Raw genomic sequence first — 12,580 nt, forward strand, 5'->3', positions numbered from 1 at the left:
TAATAAGTCCAAAAGCAAAGCTAATTAAGATTCTGTTTCTTTTGCAGAAAATAAAATTGATTCAGCATAATGAAGTCTTTTATTAATATAATAACTAAATGTGAATATTTGTACATTGTACAGACAACGTCCAGTGTAATTTAAAGTAGCAAAAAGTAATTGTTGTAACAAAGGAAATAAAAAAATACGACATCAAAAACTTCCCACAGATCATTTGCTCACTGCCTTTATGTGAGAAATGATTAGAATATTATAATATGAGGTGTGTTCCTATTAATAGACTCATCATACTAAAGTGGTACCAAGGTCAAAACATATTCATTGCTTTTGAGCTGCATAGAAAATGTAATAAAAGAATAATTTTCAACGTGGTGATTTTTGGAGGGGAAGCAGGATGGGGAGGTGGAGGAGGGTATGGGGGGATAAATGGTGATGGAAGGAGATTTGGCTTGGGTTGGTTGATGAACACACAATACAATAGACAGATGGTATATTATAGAATTTTAAAAAATGAGAATGTTTTCATATACATATATTTCTCTTCTTAAAAATCTTTATTGTTGAAAGTATGACATAGGTCCTCCTTTTTCCCCCATTAACTTCTTCCAGCCTGCTCCTGTACCCCCATTCCCACCCCAGGCCCTCACCACCTCATTGTCTGTGTCCACATGTTGTACATGTATGTATACACGTTCATGATCTCTTCCCACCCACCCTCCCCTCAAGTTCAACAGTCTGTTTATGCTTCTATGTCTCTGGATATAATCTCCTTTGAATAAATGCTGGCCCTTCTTGCTCTTGGTAACAGTTTTCCCTCAGATTAACGGAAAGAGCACTGCTATTCCTCTTTCAGCATCTTTTTTTTCTTCTTTTTTTGCTTGTCAAAATGATCTTTAATTGAGTCCCTTTCCTTTGTAGCTCTTAACTAGCCAGACATTCCACTGCACCTCATGATGTCATGAGGGTGATGGCCATCAGCATTGCAACCCACAGACTGGGCAGTCCCCAGGATCTCTTTAATGGTTCCAGAGAGTTCTCTAGCTAAAGATCAGTGCTGCATCTGTCGAAAGTGATATTTCCACTGCGCTTAATGTTTTTTTGCTTCTTTCTGTCTCTTAGCAGTTCTTTGAGGGCTTTGATGATCAGTGCAGAGGCAGAGGGCCTGTCTGTTCTGAATGGTCAGTTTCACTGTAACCCTCAGACCCTTCCAATCACAGTTGCTTTGGCGATGTCATCACCAACCTTTTTTGGAGACAGGCCCAGGGGGCCAATCTTGGGGGCCAGGGCAGACATGGCACCCACGGTATACAATTTTGATCTCATTGAGGTCAAACTTCGGTGGCATGGTGGAGGCAGCTGGTGTCGGATGAATGCGGATTCGGGATAACCAAAGAAAGTTGCACCTGAGCCTCCTCCGAGCAGAAAGCCAAAAGCTTTCGGCATCTTTTGAGGAAATATACCCTGATGATACTTTGACAGCAAATTGTAAGCCTGACATACCTTACACAATTCTTCAGCTTCGTTTGATATGTTAAATTTTAGTCAGCCATACTTAAATTAAATTCTGCATATGTAGCTCTGTGTGGACACCTGGGATGTAAAACAGACAACAGCAGAGCTATGGAGCTTCCTTGTGAATGAGAGCTGAGCTCCACCCACTGCCTCCCCCACCCAACCCCTTCCCACACTGCCCAGGCAGGAAGACTTGCTTGGGAACCCTGGTCACCCTTGGAGCCCTGTCTGCATACCACTGGACTAGAAGGACCAGTATGTAGACCACATGTGTCAAACACAAGGCCCGCGGGCCAAATCCAGCCCGCCAGGCCTTGCAATGTGGCCCGCACCGCGCTGTCATCACTGCACTCCGCTGTCAGTTTATGACATTGTCAGTTTATGACTGTTCAGTAAACCATTCAGCCCGTGATTTAGGCTGGATTTTAGATTTTGGCCCCTTCTCTGATTGAGTTTGACACCCCTAAATTGTAGACCATTCTAAGCTGTAAATTCTATTTTTCTAGCCATTCTGGTTGTTGAACACAACCTTCAAAGATAAGTGGAATCTGAGGGGTGAATTATAAGTTATGCAGTTCCTCAGCCATTTGTCAACATTATGTGCTTCAGCTCACATGAGCTCCGCTGCAGGCCACCCTCTGCTGGTGCATGGTTACTAAGCAGTCAGCTGACTTCCCCTAAAAGTTTTCTGTAATTACTGATCGGAAGCTATTGCTTCCCCTCATGTGCTTGTGCAGATGGTTTCAGACGCTCCAAAGTAAACCTTTGTATTAATTCTTGTTTTTAAAAAATGCCATTTTATTAAGTTTGGTCCTTGTTTCAGTATATTCAGGTCACTAGATACCATCATTCAGTCACCTAATGTATTAACGTACCCTCCGACTATTGTCATTTACAAATAGATGGCGGTAACCTGTGCAAAGCAGAGCATCCCAGGTCCCATGTCATCCTAGTAAAGCACAGTCTTCAGCAGTAGACCTAAGCTGCTCCCTTTTCCCAGGTGATTTGGCTGTGTGGGAGCCACTCCAACAGATCTTAATACAAGTTGTCCCTACCAGTGAGTCAGGACCAAGGACAGAGACCAACTGAGCTCTGGTTGGTTTTAATCCAAACTCTATGCTTTCCAGTTTGACCAATTAGGAATTCACTGACTCTATCCTCGTCTAAATTACTTTTATCTGAGCTGGAAACAAAATTTTATTGAGTGATTCTGAAAAACCTTACTTAAATCTATATCTCTGTATTCAAATGTTTTTCTGGTCCAACCCTTTAGAGAGAGAGAGAGAGAGAGAGAGAGAGAGAGAGAGACGTTAATACTTGTAGTGTGCCTTCTTCCTTTCCTATGGTCACAGAGCCATCCACCTATTTGACACTGGTTGACATTAAGCTCTTGAGTCTGTACTACTGACCTCTCCCATTTTTAAAAGTATCACCAATGTCCAAGCACACTGAGAAGCTCTTTTAATACTTTGCACAAAAGTGTAATTCATCTGTAACAGGACAAGTGGATCTTTAGAGGCCCTCAATATCCTTATCAGTGGTGTGTTTACATTTCTAGTCTGATGGACAGATAAAATGGGGGGAAATGAATAGGAGCTGAGTGTGGGAAAGCTATTGTAGATGGTAATTCTAATATTAATAAGAGTTGGTTAGTCAGTATTATTTGTTAGCATTTTCTCATCATTCCAAATTAAGGGACCTGCATCTTTAGGAATAATAGTGATAACAGTAGTAGTAAGCAGTGGGATCAATTTCCTTTTAATACTTAATGCTTCTCCTCATTATCATGCACATTATCATACTTATTGCTGCCAGTGAGTCTATGCAGGAGATTCTTGCAAGAGTCTGGGCAAAAGAAAGTACTATGTGAGCTTTATAGAACCTTCACTGTTAAATGCTAGTGTGGACGCTCAATAAAGGCTGACTTTCAGGTCTGTATTCTGAGTATCTAGCCCAGTGGTCGGCAAACTCATTAGCCAACAGAGCCAAATATCAACAGCACTACAACTGAAATTTCTTTTGAGAGCCAATTTTTTAAAACCTAAACTTCTTCTAAAGCCACTTCTTCAAAATAGACTTGCCCAGGCCGTGGTATTTTGTGGAAGAGCCACACTCAAGGGGCCAAAGCGGGGTTTGTCGACCACTGATCTAGACAATACCTGGAACTGAGTGGGGTTCAATTAATATCTAAATGAATAAGTAGGTAAATAAGTACATGAATACAGAGCAGCTCATCTTGTTTAATGCCTACAATAGCCCCATGAATTGGTTGTCATTCTCTACCTCAGAGATGAGGAAAATGAAGCTCAGATAGTTAAGTGATTACAGTCAGTAAAAGAAGAGCAACCACGTCCATGCATTTTAATTGCCGGGTCATGAACACACCTCATCTGTCTCAGCCATGCCATCAAGAGAACTGAGTTTGCCTTTATGTTCAGTCACCCACCAGCTATAGCCACTAGGAAAATCTCACAAACTTTCAGAGTCACAGGATTTTCATTCAAAACAAATATTGCTGGCCATGCTCATCTTGAAAGGCTGTTCTAATATTCAAAAGAAATACTATAGTTTAACAGGAGAAATTATCATCATCATCATCATCATCATCATTTCTCAAATCTTTTCTAGGACAAAATGATTAAATACCTAAATGTGGAAAAGCTGATATTTCTGCCGTAACACTGATGTTGCGTAAAGGAAAAATTTTAAATCGCATTATCAGATAGCAATATGATAAGAAATAAATAACAACACTGGCTTCCAATAATTAAATGCACAAGAACATTATACTCTGGGTGGCAAAAACACTAAAAGCTGTATTTGCTAACATGCAGATTATGAATATTATAGAAATCCTTAAGCTATACTTACTACTGTCCCATACTCAGGGAACTGTTTAGATAATTCTATGGTGGTGACAACTGCTTTCCTCAGGAAGCTTTGTCTCTCTACAAAATGTCTTATTATGTGTCTAGCAAGAAGCTGAAGGTAGAGAGCAATTTTAGAGTGAAAGGGGTAGAGGCCAAGAAATCTCTGCTCATTATCTGAGTCTCGGCATGAATGTCACCTCCGCATGGAAGCCTTCTTTAGCAGTCCCACCCCTTTAACAACACTAGATCACTCCCCACCTCAAATCTAGTTCTCCCCGTGTCATTCGTCACAACCGTGATGACAGTTATTTTTGTGTGATTATTCAGTGTGAGTCCCACCAAACTACACGGTCCTTAAGGGTAAACACAAGTCTCCTTGTTTACTTCTACTTTCCCAGGGCTTATCTTCGAACTTGGGAACATGGTGGGCTCCTAATAGGTATTTAATAAGCCTATCCATGAAGCTAAGGAGAGAGAAAACTATCCTGTTAACCTTAGGAAACCTGCTTGTTCACGTGGTGCCTCTAGTGCAGAGGGTGCTCAGCTAATGGGAGCAAAGGAAAAGCCAAGTTCGCATTTGGGTCGGGGTACACTTGACTATATTGCAGTAACGGACAGCCATCGATCTGAACAGTTTTCTAACACAAAGGTTTACTCTGTACAGATGTTCCATGTCCCCCGTATGTCGGGGTTTCTGCTTCACGCACTCAGGGATAGTCTGACTGTGGCTGTACAGCAGGGGTGATGACAGGGAGAGCTTGCAGCAGCCCCTACAGGCTTCTGTCACAGGGCATGCAATGCTCTCCCTCACATTTTGGCCCATAAACTATGCCTAAGTTCAAAGGGATAAGGAAAAGAATGCCTCCTGTATGCAATATTAATTAATTACATATGGGGAACATTAATAACATCTCAAATAACTCCAAAACAATTGTGGAACATATCCCAATAATGTCTGCTGTTTTTCTTGAGTTGCCCCACAGAGGCACCGATTCTTATTTTATGAAACAATGTAAAGTTGGTTATATATGTAAAGATACAGCTCAGGTTTCAAGTTAGCGGTGCCCCATTATAACCACAACTACAACCAAAGCTACCACCCCCATGTAATCCTCAAATAGCCCTGTGAGAAGGAAATGTAGACTGAACACCAGCTCCCCTGGCTGGTGTCCCCTCTGCATCCTTTTGGTAAGGCCATGCCAATGTACCTTCGGGGAACCACAGGTCCTGCATTGTACACAGTCTTGCCGGTGTGGCTGTAACAGAAACTTTTCTTCCTGAGACCAAGGGATAGCCAAACAACCCAAATTAGGTCTCTGGGGCTCTTGGAGATTCGAAAAGCTCCAAGGGGTAGAATGGAAAAACGGTTGGAATTATATACCCCAACAGTGGCACTCTAATGCATTCATTAGTTTAATACTTAATGACTGACCATTAGATGCCAGGAAGCCTCCTGGTACTTTCACCTTCATGGGATTTGCAGAAAATACAGTGCAGGTAGGGGAGCTGTTTTCCATAGGATAGTCAATAGTGCTTCAGAAGAGAGTGACTATGCACATGGATGAAGTAGGCAGTCAGCCATGTGACTATCAGCGTATGGTATTGCAGGCCAAGCAAAGGTAAAGTACCAAGACCCCAAGATGGAGAAGACTTAGTCTGTTCAAGGAACAGCAAGGAGGCTGATGTGCTAAGTAAGGGCAGGATGCTACACAGTGAGTTTAAAGATGTAGCCGGTATCCAGATACTGTTGAGTCTTGTAGGTCAAAATCTAAATAAAAGCAACTGGATTTCACTTTTAATGCAATGGAAAGCCATCGGAGAGTACATATCTTGATTTTGTTTCTTAAATAGTTAATCTGGCCGCTGTGTGTAGAATATAAGTGGAATGAGCAAAGCTGGAAGAAGAGAAAAGGTCACTGAAATAGCCCAGTGAAGATAGGAGGGCTTCTTGGTCTGTGGGTGACGTGTGGGAAGTGAGAGATGGTCAGAATTATGGTACAGACTTGTGGGAAGTGAAACGTGGTCAGAATTAGGATGCAGTCAAAGGCATAAGTGAAAGAACTTGCTAATGGACCCGATGTGGGGTGTGGAATAAAAGATGGCAAAGATGGCTACAAGAATTTTGGCTAGAGTAATGGGATGGGAGGGGGTACATTTATAAAAATAGACTGTCGGGGGGGGGTGGATAAAAAATAGATTGTCAAAATTGGGAGAAATAATTAAGTTTTACTCTGTAAATATTGTTCTTGAGATGCCTATTATAACTCTAGATGGAGATGTCACAGGCAGCTGGATATATGAGTCTGGATTTCAGAAGAGAGGTAGGGGCTGGGATGTGTATTTGAGAGTCTGAGGAGAGTGGTTACTCATTCCTAATTCATAAATCCCCAAGCGCTGCTTGATTCAGCTTCTTTCTGAATCCATTTCTTTATATGAATCTACAAGTTACCTCAAAATTTTCAAATAAATTCTACATCTTGTATCCCCAAATAAGTTTCTGTTGCTTGTAGTTAAAGACTCTGGTTATATATTATTATTATCACCACTCTACAAGTATGGCACCTGGAGTTCAGAAAGGTTAATCAGAAACTGGACTAAAATCACAAAGTTCATAGGGGCAGAGCTGGACTTAGAGCCAGGTGTTTATAAGGTACCACCCGTCTAAAGTCAGACCATCACGCGGGTGCTGCTGGCATGGTCTTATTAACAAGAAGAAGCCTGGGCTCCGGTGCTGCTCACGGTGACCTCACTGTGGGTAGGCGAGGCACAGCTTCAAACAGAAAAGGGCAGCTCTCTGGGAGACCTGGCCGTTCCTAGCCTGAATTTCAGGAGGCACCTCAGAGCAACGGGGAATTGTTTTTGTAATACACTGTGATTTTACACCAGTCTCCATTACAATGTGCAAAAACTCAACTCATGGTTGAGTTCTCCCAACAGAAGAGCAGTTGGGTTGACAAGGAGAGGGAAAGTCATCCTATGGCAGATATGGAACTTAGATTCATACTGCAATTCTCAGATGCTGGTGTTCCGTCTTGTTTGGAGACTCGATAAGCTTTCTCTCTGAAGCAGGAAATAAGGTCCTGTGCATTCCTTAGGTTGTTAGCTTATTCCTGGAAGAAGGAGAGAGGTGCCTCTCTTGCTCATTCAAGTGCTTTCCGGAGTCCAGCACAGTGTCTGATACTCAGTAGAACTTTAAGTTTATTTTAAACAAAAATATGAGAAATATTGGAACTTCTTAATAAAAATCGAAGGCTTTAAACATTCTTAGTATCATAAAAAGTCCGTGAAATATCATTAAATGGTGCCACAGGAGTTTTATTGAAGGAGAGAGAAATGGCAAAGTGCTTCTGCTCAATGTGCTTGGTGGTCCTCATGTCAGACTGCCTGGGTCCCATCCTGGCTCAGGCATCAGCCAGCATGCCAGCCTGCAGGTATAGATGTAGATCCCAGAGGGGTTGGTAAGAGGCCACAGCAAGTGGGAGGGACCTTTGGGGTTCGGGTAGGAAAGCACCTCCCCATGGGGCCAGGGCACAAGATGGTGTGACAGTCCCAGGACTGCAGTAAAGCTGGGGGCTGCTCCCCTAACAGATACAGCCAGAGGCAGAGTTAACCCTGCCAAGCCAGGAAAGCAGCTCCAATTAAGATATGTGAGGGACTAACACTTAGCATTTGAGCCAAGTCACAAGGTTTGTAATTATGATAATAACTGTTCATAGAGCTTGTTTGTTGTGTGAAAAGCATGGCTCTATGCATTTTTACACGTTAAATCATTTCAGTGTTACAATAACTCTACAGGAATATAGAGAGTATTATTACTCCCATTTTTCAGATGGGGAATTTGAGGCACAGAGTAGATAAATATCTTGCTAACATTCATGTAGCTAGGAGAAAGAGGCAAGAATGAGACAGATTTTGCTTGTAGAGCTCGTGGCTTAACCTCTACTTGAAAGCTCCTGAATTTTCTGCTTTGACAGGGACTGGTCTTGTTTAGTTTTATTTGCCTGAATCTATTTGGAAAGCCCTTCTTTTTCCAGTTCTGAAACTGCTTATGTCAAGACAAATATATTTCATAGTCAATGAACAGTACTTAACTAATATGTGCTAGGAACACAGACCTGACTGGGAATTGAACCATGACCACCTGGTTCATAGGTCTATGCTCAACCACTAAGTCACACCGGCTGGGCACATCACAGTCTTGATGCCCTGTGATCCCAGTGTCATTTGCTTAGACAAGTTCTGTCCCAGCTTCCTCACCAGGCCCCGTGTTAGGTGTTGGAGGGCAATGACCATGGCAGTCACTGCTGGTTTCAAGGAGCTTGCAGACTTCCACAGAAGACAGATATGGCACAAAAACATTACAAGTACCGTAAAGTGCTACTGAGGATGAGGACGAGGCATCATAGAACCAGCAGTGACCTGTGCGGAGACAAGGATGGGTAGGAGGGAATCTGGGATCCTGAGGCCAGTGGGTGAAGAACTCACAGCAGAGGGGCCCATCACACCTGTGCTAAAGCCCCTGAAGCAGGGATGTGGGATTCCAAAGTACTCAGAACCATGCAATTATCAACACAGGGTCATAGCTTTGACCAGTGCCATTAAGGAGGGTAGACAGCACTGAGAAAGTGTGCCCAGAGGAACGGACCTTCAGGGAGGTCAGAATAGCCTTTCCAGAGGAGGTGGTTCCAAATTAAACATGAATTAAACATGGGGAACAAGTCAAAGTTAACCAGGTAGAGAGCCAGGGAAGAGAGAGAGAGAGAGAGAGAGAGAGAGAGAGAGAGAGAGAGAGAGAGAGAGAGAGAGAGAGAGAGGCACCCAGACCCAGGCAGGGGGAGGAACATTTGCAAAGTCCCTTGCTAGGAAAGGCACTGAGCGAGGGCTGGGCACAGGACACTGGGAGGGGAGGGAGGAGGAGAGGGGCAGGGTGCAGATGAAGAGGACAGCAGCGCCTGGCACATCAGGATCTTGCAGGACATGTTAATAACCTGGTGTAGAATGGACTGGAAAGTGGGCCAGTGAAGACGTGTGACAACTGGTGGGGAAGCCATTGCCAGGGCAGCCATCCCAGAAATCTGAGTGGTGGGGGAGATGGGCCAGGGTTTGCAGTCGATACTGTTCTCTTGCAGCAGGCTTTTAAGTCAGACAAACCTTAAGTGAAACCCAAGGTCTATTGTCCTGTGATTTGGGCTAAATCACTCTGCTTTTGTGAGCTTCTACTGCCTTACTTGCAAAACGTAAAGTCTACCCACTCCCCAGCTTCGCTGTGAAGGTTAATTAGATAATAGATATACTCGCACTAAACAAACACCGATGGTGATTATTAGACACATGCATGTCAACAGCTTATAAAGCCTCAGAATGCTAGCAATCACTGCAATACTTTCCAGACTGAGGCGATATTTGGAAAAGAATAATGATAAAACCAAGTACTGATGAGGTATTTACTATGCGCCCGAAGTCTAAGCACTTAGCATACAGAAATGTATTTAACTCTCACAGTACTGCTGTGTGCTATGTTCATTGTTTGCCTCTATGATTCACTCCTCCAGTGGCCACACCTGTGTGACAGGACCTTTTAGTTTCACTAATGGGGCAGAGCACATTTCTCTGCCTCCGGACTTCGGGTTTGTCCAATAGGACAAGAAATGACAGTGTGCCAATTCCAAGCCCATGTCTTAATAGGCCACATGCCTTCGTCATGGGCATGAGAAGAGCATCCCCTGCTGGTCTGCCAGCCGGTTCAAGGAGAATGAGGGTCACGTGGAGCACAGCCTCACCTGCAGGTGGAGCAGGCCCAGCCCAGCCATGTTCAGCTCGACCCACTGCCCTCCAGCCGTGCCTGTACCAGCAGGAGCGCAGACCGCTGGTGTCAACCTCTGCGTTCCAGGGTAGCTTATTATGCAGCGTGTTTGTGGCAATTGCTAACTGGTGCAGCCTATAAGATGACTATCACTATGAGCACTCATGTTGCAGATGGGAATGCTGAGGCTTAGTTCTAGAGGCTCAGCAACTCGCCTAAGTTCTTGTTGAGGTTAGAATCCAGGGTGTTTGACTTCACAGTCTGGCTCTTGCCTTTTACACATACACACCTCAGAAAAAAGCCAAACGCTTCACATTTGGAGTGTTAGTTGGTCTTTCTAAATGTCACACAGAGCAAAGAAGTGAAAAACGAGGATCTGACAGCCCTATCCTTTTGTACATTAAAAGTCCCACGAAACTAGATATGGCTGCCCATGGTAGCAGCTCTGAGAGGCCTAGCACTTTCCTTTCACAAGTGGAAGGGATGGCAGAGGAGGACTGGAGTCAGCAGTGAGTCAGGCAGGAGCGTCACTGCAGAGCCTGAATCATCCATCCCACTGATCTGCGCACACGATGACCCCGCTGCTGGCTAATTCCCAAATCTCCACTCCAGGGCCGCGTGGGATGTCAGATAAGCCCGCTGCATGTCAGTTATTTCTCAATAAAACGGGGAGAAATAAGCCTGGAACGTGCTGCTTAAAGCTCAGTAGGTTCCAGGTCAAAGTGAGAGGCTCCAGTGTTGCGGGTAGCCATGGCCTTCCTAATTCCAGGCGGCCGCACGGAAGCCTCTCTGGCGAGAAGGATAAATGGGGATGATCCACCCTATTCCTGGGAGACATCTCGGTTCCCACAGGCTGGCAGCGACCTCCTTCTCCTCCAAATCCCAGTAATAGTCCATTTCTACCTTTCTGACCAGATTACAAGCTTGCTGAAGATGAAGTCTATTGTGTGGATTTCTGCTCTTTGCATAAGTTTGCTCACTAAATAAATGAATAAATGTGGAGAAAGGAAGCTATGGTTTTAAAAGGGCACAAGACCCGGCCTTTCTTATTCATCACTGCCCCACCAGGTTTAGCATGCTGCCTGGCCGCCAGTGGACACCGGGCAGCTGTGTGGGAATGAGTGAGTGAATAGTTTGCACTGGGAGGCAGAGGGCCTGGGCTGGAGTTGATTTCTAGGTGGCAGTGCCCTGAAAAATTCCCCACTGCTTTTGCAAATCTGGATGCTGGAGTATCTGGAGCATCTTGGGTCTTGTTGGTGATCAGATGTTCCTTTGTTCCATTAACTCCCCAGCTGCCTTTCAGTAAACTCTCTGTTTGCGTCATTTGGCTGGAGTTGAATTCTGTTGCTTGCAACCATCGACCCCTAACTGATAAACCAGTGTTTTCTCAGAATGTGGTCCATGGATGCTCAGACCTCTGAACCTGGAGCTTGAAGATGTGGATCCACAGGCTTACTTTAGACATGGCGCCATAGGCCTCAAACTGACCTCAGCATCTGAATCTCTGCAAGAGTCTGCCCATCAGACAAGCTCCCCCGTAGATTCCCTTCATGCTTTGAGAGCAACTGAATGGGATGATTTCCAAGGTCCCTTCCAACATCAAAATTCTAAAATTTTATGAGACAAAGCAGCAGCTCCTTGCCAAGGCCCCACAAGTCTTGATTGGCTCCTGAAAAGGTGACCAACATTTCCCAGCATATTTCATTCCTTCTCCTCTCAGCCTCACTGACATTCCTTCTGTCACTCCCACCCTAGGACCCTCAGATTGGGACACCATCCCCTAAGGCTTCCCATGGCTGGCTCCCCATTCCCCTGAGGTCTGTTCCAATGCTACCTCCTCAGAGAGCACAACTTGTAGCGCAGTCTCACATTCTCCTCCCCACACTGCCTGCCACCCGTCCTAGCAGGTCGCTGTCTGGACCAATCATCCCTTTGTTTGGTGGCTTGTTTCTCTCTCTCTCTCTCTCTCACACACACACACACACACACACACACACACACACACCTTTAGAATAAGTTCCAAGGCTGCAGGGATGAGCTCACTTGTCTCTGCAGAACCCCAGGGCCGAGAACTGCAGCACACAGCAAATTCTTAGTATATATTGCTGAATAAATGGTACCCGCAAATATTAGGTAATGTTTGAACTCTATTCTACAGATGATAATACTCTAAAAACAGCCTGGGATTAATAAAACTAAATGTCACATTTACCTTTAGATATTTGTCATCTCAGATAATATTCCTCAGCGAACTCCCACTGTCCCCCAATTTAATCTTTATCACCTGAAAGCACACAGACACACGCCATTCTCCTACTTTAAATTGCCTCAACTTGAAAAAAAAAAATCTGGCCAAAATTCCCATAAAGCAACAAATAACCAGGAATTCTTGTTT

At 44.2% G+C, this 12,580-nt stretch overlaps 1 protein-coding gene and 1 pseudogene across 2 annotated transcripts in view; both read right to left on the reverse strand.

Annotated features, from left to right (window-relative positions):
* SYNPR (synaptoporin) overlaps window positions 1-12,580 on the reverse strand; it is a 271,672-nt gene that overhangs the window by 201,104 nt on the left and 57,988 nt on the right. The window lies entirely within an intron of this gene.
* Window positions 922-1,345, reverse strand: LOC311631472 (large ribosomal subunit protein uL11-like; annotated as a pseudogene). Its single transcript has one exon. The product of its transcript is annotated as a large ribosomal subunit protein uL11-like (transcript).

This window comes from Pipistrellus hanaki, assembly GCF_964339955.1.
Source record: "Pipistrellus hanaki genome assembly, chromosome: 13".
NCBI classification, from domain to species: domain Eukaryota; kingdom Metazoa; phylum Chordata; class Mammalia; order Chiroptera; family Vespertilionidae; genus Pipistrellus; species Pipistrellus hanaki.